Here is a 7,545-nt window from a genome sequence, read left to right on the forward strand (position 1 = left end):
AAAAAAAAAAAAAAAAAAAAACTTTCCCAAAGTTTTGTTTTCAAAGAGATTATAGTTTCTGAAGACAAATCCCACTATCCTTTTTCAATTCATCCTTTATTTCCTTGATAATTTTTTTAAAATAAATACATCTGGACACTTTACAAAGTCCTCAGAGGCTGAAAAACTAGCTATAGCAAGTACTACATTTGACACATTTTTCTTCAGGCTAAGTTAATTCATTTAAGGGTTTAATGTTTAAATAAACTGCTGCCCAAATCAATAATCTACAAAATCATTCACTCAGGGAGAGGTCTTCAATCATTTTGCCCCACTTAAGGCTGATTTGTATGACAAATGAACACATTTTATTATATTCTTCAGTCTGCTCCACATACTCCTAAAACAGTGGTGTGTATATTTTCAAAGAAACTAAGGCACTTCTCTTAATATCATGTCACAGCAGTACTTAGTACAACCAAGACACTAAATATAGTTGGAGAATGTGACAGGAGCACATATCAGAGAAGCATCCCTTGTTTCCTGTTCACCACAGGCAAAGCAGCAGGGTGACCAGGCAGGAAGACATTGAGCTTGCTGCACTGACACAGTGGAAACTCCAGCCACTGACACAGTTGAAACCAGTTTTGCTCATTGCTTAATGTGAGACTTCAGGCAAGTAGCTTAAGTTCTCTGTACCCATCTCTTTATCTACAAAAAAGATAATAATGGAACAGGTACTTCATAAGGTTGTTGTACAGGTGATATACAAATCTTAGCCATTATTATTTATCATAGACTTACAGAAAAAAGTGTAAATCATGTGTATCCTTAAAAATTATATCTAGGCTCAACAATATCTCAGCTAAACTCTATGCGAGTTGCCTCAAGATAAACTGCACAGCCCCCTCCTGAAACAGCTCTGCAGACCACCTTGTTGCTTTCTTGTACAGCAGAGGGTCATTCCCATTGTAGGTCACGGCCATTTGCAAATTCAAAATTACACTCTGTAATGAAATCAAATCTTTCTGGTTGTGAATAATTATTATAAAACCATCCATGATTCCATGACACATTATAGTGGGGAAGAGATAGTTCATTAAAAACATTTACAGGCAAAAAAATCAAACCACCCCATTAAAAATTGGGCAAAAGACACGAAGTTTCCAAAAGATGACATACACATTGCCAGAAGCCTATAAAAAAACGCTCAACATCACTAATTATTAAAGAAATGTAAATAAAAACCATAACGAAATGCCATCTCACACCAGTCAGAATGGCTATAAAAAGTCAAAAAAATAACAGACACTGGCAAGGTTGTGGAGAAAAAGGGAACATTTGTACACTGCTAATGGGAGTGTAAATTAGTTTAGCCTTTGTGGAAGACAGTGTGGCGATTCCTCAAAGAACTTAAAACAGAAATACCATTCATTCCAGCATTCCCATAATTGGGTATATATCCAAAGGAATATAAATCATTCTATTGTAAAGACACATGCCTATCTATGTTTACCACAGCACTATACACAATAGCAAAAACATGGAGTCAACTTAAATGCCCATCAATGTTAGACTGGATAAAGAAAATGTGGTACATAAATACCATGGAATATTATGCAGTCATAAAAAAGAATGAGATCATGTCCTTTGCAGCAACATAGATGGAACCAGAGGCCATTATTCTAAGCAAACTAACACATGAACAGAAAACTGAATACCACATATTCTCACATATAAGTTGGAGCTAAAAAACAAGAACATGTGGACTCCAGGAGGAAAACAACAGACACTGAAGCCCACTTGAGGGTGGAGGGAAGAAGGGAAAGGATCAGAAAAAACTACTTACTGGGTACTATGATCATCTGTGTGATGAAATTATTTGTGCACCGTACTCCTGTGATGCAGTTTACCTATCTAACAAACCTGCACATGTACCCATGGACCTACAATAAAAGTTTTTTTAAAAGTAAACAAATAAACATATAAAGATGTCTTAGGATGAGAGGAGTCCTCGCTTACATGGAGATTACTTACAGCCTCTCCAACAAGGTGGCTTTAGAGCAAAGGCCAGAAATAAGTAAGGGAAGAATCTTAGCATAGGCAAAAATAAGTTCAAAAACCTTAGGAGAGGGATATGCCTGATAAGTCTGAGGAACGACGGGGAGTCTAGAATAGCTGAGACCTTGGGCAAGAGGGAGAGTGGGGGAAATGGGATCCGAGATAAGTGAGGCCTGGCCTTATAGGAGCTTGAAGGCTATGCTGAAGGCTTTGTATTTTATACTGGGGATCCATTGGAGGGTTTGAGCAGGGAGTTGACTGATCTTTTAGAAGGTCATTAACTGCTGGTAGAGAAAAGATCACTAGGGCTTACTGGTAAAAAGCAACAGAGTGAATGTGGAGAAAGTGGCCACATCAAGTCATCTATGACTTATCTGTGACTACACAGTCATACCATAATGGTGACTTAGGTTGCGGTGGCAATGATGGAAGTGGAGACAATTGTTAGATTCAGAATATATTTCAAAGAGAGTCAAAGGATGTTGTGACAGACTAGATGTGGGGGGGGGGGCGAGGGGGGTAAAGGACTGTGAGATAAGTAGAGGCAGTTTTTGCTCAAAACTTTAGTAATATTTAATGAGATGGGGTGCTACAGGCAGAGTTTCTTAGCCATCTTTACTTTCATCACCAAGACTAGTAGTGTGCTATCTTTGTGCCATTTTTTTCCTCAAAGGAATAATAGTATCAAATCATCACTTCACAAGAGCTTCTAGTTTGTATACAGAATATTGAAACCACATTGAGAGCTTGGCTGTATTCATCCACTAAAGGATCCTTGATTGAACATAGTATTTATGTCTGTTACATGTTGGGTACTGTCCTAGGTGCTGAAGAGGCAGTGATTAAATATGACCCCTCTGAACAGGTAATTCAAAACTGAATCTTAGCAAAATTTACAATTACTCCATGTCAGGATCTTTAGTGTTGGTTGAGAGTAGTTAAAAATGCAAAAATTAAGTGTAGAATTGCAAATAATCCACCTATATAAGGTTCCCCAAGGACCCCTGTAATTTCACTGTTCTGTGACATTCCACATTCTGCCACTGACTCCCTATCTGCATAGAAAATCCTGGTCAGTTTTAAACTCAACCAACTCAACTCAATCAACTCCTAGGAAACCTGTGCTGAATTTCCTTGCCCACAGCAGGGTTGAGTCACACTTTGTGACCAGTTCGTTTTAGCACTTATCACTCTCTATTGCAATTATTAGTTTGCATATCTGTATTCCCTGATAGACTGTAAACGTCATCAGAAAAACTATGTCTTAGGTTTTGTGTTTGGAGTGACTAGAACAGGATCTTATATGTAATAACACTCAATAAATAGATGTTTTAAAAATAAATGAACCAATCAATTGGGTTGCCCCCCCCTTTAATTCCACGATTAATTCCTAGAAGCCAGATACTATAATTTATACCTCTGAAACACCTATGTCATCTAGAGCAGAGCAACTATTTTATATTTACTGCTTAACCTTCCAGCCAAGTAGCATCTCACATATTTTCATCTGTTCAGAATTAAAAATATGACTGTAGATGAGATCTGGCGTGTTCAGGGTGGTATGGCTATAGACATAGGTCATAGTACCAAAACAGCATGGTACTGGTATCAAAACAGATATACAGACCAATGGAACAGAACAGAGGCCTCAGAAATAATACCACACACCTACAACCATCTTATCTTTGACAAACCTGACAAAACAAGCAATGGGGAAAGGATTCCCTACTTCATAAATGGTGTTGGGAAAACTGGCTAGCCATATGCAGAAAGCTGAAACTGGATCCCTTCCTTACACCTTATACAAAAATTAACTCAAGATGGATTAAAGACTTAAATGTTAGACCTAAAACCATAAAAACCCTAGAAGAAAACCTAGGCAATACCATTCAGGACATAGGCATGGGCAAAGACTTCATGACTAAAACACCAAAAGAAATGGCCACAAAAGCCAGAATAGACAAATGGGATTTAATTAAAGAACTTCTGCACAGCAAGAGAAACTACATCAGAGTGAACAGGCAACCTACAGAATGGGGGAAAAATTTTGCTATCTATCTATCTGACAAAGGGCTAATATCCAGAATCTACAAAGAACTTAAATTTACAAGACAAAAACAACCCCATCAAAAAGTGGGCAAAGGATATGAATGGACACTTCTCAAAAGAAGACATTTATGTAGCCAAGAAACATGCAAAAATGCTCATCACCACTGGTCATTAGAGAAATGCAAATCAAAACCACAATGAGATACTATCTCACTCCAGTTAAAATGGCAATCATTAAAAGGTCAGGAAACAACAGATGCTGGAGAGGATGTAGATAAATAGGAATGTTTTTACACTGTTCATGGGAGTGTAAATAAGTTCAACCATTGTGGAAGACAGTGTGGCAATTCCTCGAGGATCTAGAGCCACAAATACCATTTGACCCAGCAATCCCATTACTGGGTATATACCCAAAGGATTATAAATCACGCTGCTACAAAGACACATGCACACATATGTTTATTGCAGCACTATTCACAATAGCAAAGACTTGGAGCCAACTCAAATGCCCATCAGTGATAGACTGGATAAAGAAAATGTGGCACATACATACCATGGACTAATATGCAGCCATAAAAAAGGATGAGTTCATGTCCTTTGCAGGGACATGGATGAAGCTGGAGACCATCATTCTCAGCAAACTAACACAGGAACAGAAAACCAAACACTGTATGTTCTCACTCATACATGGGAGGTGAACAATGAGAACACATGGACACAGAGGGGGGAACATCACACACCAGCCTGTTGGGGGTCGGGGGCTAGGGGAAGGACAGCATTAGTAGAAATACCTAATGTAGATGACAGGTTGATGGGAGCAGCAAACCACCATGGCACATGTATACCTATGCAACAAACCTGCACATTCTGTACGTGTACCCCAGAACTTAAAGTGTGATTTAAAAAACTGTAAACAATAAAAATTGTACAAACTTAAAAACCAAAAAATAAATAAATAAAAATATGACCTCGAGAGGGAGATTTTTGAGTATTCACTATTCCTTGAATGGGACTCAAGCGCTGGTATTTTCTAAGTTACAGAATCTGAGAAGAAACTTATTTTTCTCTAATCATAAAAATCTTTTTTGCAGCAATGAAAAAAAAGTGGAGTCAACCTGTGAAATTCAGGCATCACATAAACCTAGTTATGTCTGGAGAAGAGTAGTTCTGTGTTATTAAATAAGAATAGAAGAAAATTTTTTGAAAGAAAATTAAAAACTAGGCTTCAGATATTGTGCTTTATTTTTTTAGTCGGGATATTTGTGTGAAATTAACATTAGACATCTTTTTAAATGTGATACTGAACATTAAACACATACACACACACACACACTTGGGATTCCTGAAAAGGTGCCAATTTTAGGATATGTGTCTGACTCACTTCCATTACAATCTTTGAAGTGACAAACATAATATGAAAATGAGGAAAATCCTGTATAAAATTACAAACTGAGAAAAGAGGACATCAAAAACTCTGAAGACTTTTTGGTTGATAGCACTTGGGTGGGTGACATGTAAGGAAGGCTGTTTTTCGGGGTAAATTTTAAGTAAATTTCATTGCAGTATAACCATGCCCATTTGTTTGTTTGTTTATAAATTCTTTCTCTCTAAAACATCAGATGTGAGTAGTTTTGACAGAGCTATCTCCTGAAATACTTAAAATACTTACTATCTTGGTCTTTATTTAAAATGTTTGGAGACCACTGATCTAGTCCTAAACTTCCCCATCTGGGAAAAAACAGCTCACCTAAGAAATAAGATGAAGACATCCACTAGGGAAGGATGAGGGCTGGAGGCGAGGGCAGGCTGAAGGACAGGTGGGAATGTGACTCCCACCACTGCCCTTGCAAGCATAAAAACTCCCAATGGCCATCCCAAGGAGGTAAACCCCAGCTGTGTGATCCTGATCCATCTTTCATGCTGTGGGCCTCACTAGGCAAAGAGATGGAGTAGTAGCTAGGTCATATATGTTTGCCATAAATAATCATTAATTTTTCAGCCCAGAGGCACAACCTCCTGATACAGACTCTGAATTTGGCATCCTCCCTACACCCCCAGGCTACTGCAAATTCACATTGGCAAAGGGAAAAAAAAGAAAAAGAAATTTCTTTTGGCTAGAATATTTGAAATAGAACATGCACAGAATCTGAGAAGACCCATGTTGGACTCCAATGGTAGAAAAGCATAAAACTCCTTTGGAAAAGGCAAGCCTAGGAAGAAAAATCAGCAGAAACAGGCATTTCTGCAGCTTACAAAACGAGAAACACTGAGAAATCAGAGCCAATACCTTCCTATGAAAATTACTGAAAGAAAAAAATCTAGCAACTTTCTATATTCTCAATGTATTTCAACAGGAAATTGTGTTTATAAAAGTAGAACAGGTAGTCATAAAGAGAGAAGGAAAAACTGCATGAAAGTGAAAATATTGCTAAATTAGAAACTGCAATCAAAGCAGTAAATGGTGTTATCACAGAAGGAAACTCCAGCATCCCAAAAGACAAAGACTTTGCTGACTTGCAGAAGGTTTAAGATGTTAGGAACCTTAAGGTATACGGAAACAGTGATGGGAGCCAACACATTCCATTTGACACTTGATACTCCATTATTTTTTATACCTTGCCTTATGAAGTACTTGCCAAACGGCACTCCAGAAGACCCAGAGTTATCTGAGTTCTTACGATGTTTAGTATCAATACCTCTAATTATATTAACGCATATAAAATATGTAATAAGTGCCACATTTTAATGAATCCAATATATCATAGGTGGGAAGGTATATTAGTCCATTCTCACACTGCTATGAAGAACTACCTGAGACTTTATAAAAAGAGGTTTAATTGAGAACACANTCATGACTAAAACACCAAAAGAAATGGCCACAAAAGCCAGAATAGACAAATGGGATTTAATTAAAGAACTTCTGCACAGCAAGAGAAACTACATCAGAGTGAACAGGCAACCTACAGAATGGGGAAAATTTTGCTATCTATCTATCTGACAAAGGGCTAATATCCAGAATCTACAAAGAACTTAAATTTACAAGACAAAACAACCCCATCAAAAGTGGGCAAAGGATATGAATGGACACTTCTCAAAAGAAGACATTTATGTAGCCAAGAAACATGCAAAATGCTCATCACCACTGGTCATTAGAGAAATGCAAATCAAAACCACAATGAGATACTATCTCACTCCAGTTAAAATGGCAATCATTAAAAGGTCAGGAAACAACAGATGCTGGAGAGGATGTAGATAAATAGGAATGTTTTACACTGTTCATGGGAGTGTAAATAAGTTCAACCATTGTGGAAGACAGTGTGGCAATTCCTCGAGGATCTAGAGCCACAAATACCATTTGACCCAGCAATCCCATTACTGGGTATATACCCAAAGGATTATAAATCACGCTGCTACAAAGACACATGCACACATATGTTTATTGCAGCACTATTCACA

The sequence above is a fragment of the Rhinopithecus bieti genome, unplaced genomic scaffold (genome assembly GCF_001698545.2).
Source record: "Rhinopithecus bieti isolate Rb0 unplaced genomic scaffold, ASM169854v2 scaffold_2723, whole genome shotgun sequence".
NCBI classification, from domain to species: domain Eukaryota; kingdom Metazoa; phylum Chordata; class Mammalia; order Primates; family Cercopithecidae; genus Rhinopithecus; species Rhinopithecus bieti.